Below are 2500 nucleotides of genomic sequence, written 5' to 3'. Positions count from 1 at the left end.
CATACTAGCACTTAGACACACACGCACACACATATATATACTTCTATACATACATACATACATACAAACATACATACATACATACATATATATATATATATATATATATATATATATATATATATATATATATATATATATATTGTGTGTGTGTGTGTGTGTGTGTGTGTGTGTGTGTGTGTGTGTGTGTGTGTGTGTGTGTGTGTGTGTGTGTGTGTGTGTGTGTGTGTGTATGTGTGTGTGTGTGTGTGTGTGTGTGTGTGTGTGTGTGTGTGTGTGTGTGTGTGTGTGTGTGTGAGTGTGTGTGTGTGTGTGTGTGTGTGTGTGTGTGTGTGCGAATACACACGCATGCGTTTTTCTCTAATGTATTATAATTATACCTAAACTATTCATCGACATACTTATTAAGAAATTTGTCCTTCAAAAGTTTAGACCTAGCCCCGAGTAAAAGTCTACGGACTCCGCATGACATTAAGAAGCCCCGACAATCGCTCAGGGAGAACAATGCAGTCTCAGAATCGAATTTCTTTCACGCCGACGAGAAAATAGAAAAAGCCCGCCATTACGCCCGTAAGCGTTCGCATAGAAAACGGCGCTTTGAATCCGGTCTCCACCTGGATACGCAGCTGAGAAGGGAAATGTATCATCAGATGTAAACTGTTCTAAAACCTATTGTGATGTCACCGAATCTGCTTGCTGCCATGTGACATCACCATACGTGCCTCAGCGGAGCATGAAATGAGGGACTCGCCGGAAGTCAAAGAAACGGACGGCACAACTTCTCAGGTGTTGTCGCGAACGGTTGGAATCGGACGACGTGACCCTCGCCGGTAAGGTCCATGTCCTCCTTGCTTTTGCGCTGAAAATGATCTCTACCTCACCAGGCCGGATACAGCAATTTGTACATTACCAGAACGGATGATTTTTTTACCTTGAGTTTGCCTATTGAATCCATAACTTTGAAGGTGAACGGTCGAACGCACTTTTCTTAGAGATTAAAACTTTGGTTATTAAATATCCGTAGCGGTTAGGTATTGATTATTGTGGCGCGCGTGCAAGCAGTTTAAAAAATGAGGGTTATTTGTTGTTGGTGGCGTTGCTTTTGCCGTTGCTATCGTTGTTGGTGTTGTTGTTACTATTGTTGTTGTTGTTGTTACCATTGTTACTATTGTTGTTACTATTATTACCATTGTTGTTGCTACTATTGTTGTTGTAGTTATTACTATTGTTGTTGTTGTCACTATTGTTGGTATCACTGTTACCATTAATATCTTTCTACAGTATGGATGGTAACTAAATTATACTACAGCTGTTACTACTACTACTAATACTAATGATGATAATGTCATTAATGATAATCATGATAATGAAAAGAATGATGATGAGGATAGTAATAGAAATAATAATGATAGAAATAATGATAGTAACAATAATGATATTGATAATGAGAATAATGATGATGATGATAACAATATTGATAATGATAATGATAATAGCTGTAATAATTGATATGATAATGCTAATAATGATAATAATAGTAGATGATGGTTAAATGTAAGATCAGTTTTCTATAAATAAAACAAACGGAAAAAGAAATTAAAAAAAAACATCCGATTCTCTTTTCGAACCCTTCCCTCCCATCTTCCTATTTCCTTCTTCCTCTTCCGAATCTCATTTCCCTTCCCTCCCTCCTTTTATCCTACCCTACTTTTACTCCCTCTACCCCTTCCCCCCCTTCCCCCCTCACCCCCCCCCCCCTGCTGTACGTCGTCTGCACCTGGCCAGACGTCTGAGGTGTCACGTGACTTGCTCCTGTTTTTAGTAATCTTTACGAGGATAACAAGCCCTCGGCACCGGCTCTCACCTGACTACTATGGGCAAAGTTTGTGATAATACTTGAGATGTTTTTTTTTTTTAATTCATTGGTGTGGTTTCTGCTTACTGAATGCTATAACCGTTTATTTATGTATTTATAGATATTTGTACATACATACATACGTATAGTATATATATATTTTTATTTATTGGTGTGGTTTGTGCTTATTAAATGCTATAACCGTTTATTTATATATTTATATATATTTGTATATACATATATACTTACGTATAGTATGTATTTTTTATTCATTGGTTTTGTTTGTGCTTATTAAATGCTATAACCGTTTATTTATATATTTATATATATTTGTACATACATACATACGTATAGTATATATATTTTTTATTCATTGGTGTGGTTTGTGCTTACTAAATGCTATAACCGTTTATTTATATATCTATATATATTTGTAAGTACATACATACTTACGTATAGTATATATATTTTTTTATTTATTGGTGTAGTTTGTGCTTACTAAATGCTATGACTGTTTATTTATATATGTATATATATTTGTACGTACATACACACTTACGTATAGTATGTATTTTTTTTATTAATTGGTGTGGTTTGTGCTTACTAAATACTATAACCGTTTATTTATATATTTATATATATTTG

The sequence above is a fragment of the Penaeus vannamei genome, chromosome 34, assembly GCF_042767895.1.
Source record: "Penaeus vannamei isolate JL-2024 chromosome 34, ASM4276789v1, whole genome shotgun sequence".
Classification (NCBI taxonomy): Eukaryota; Metazoa; Arthropoda; class Malacostraca; order Decapoda; family Penaeidae; genus Penaeus; species Penaeus vannamei.
The sequence above is the reverse complement of the archived record's forward strand: the minus strand, read 5'-3'. Positions refer to the sequence as shown.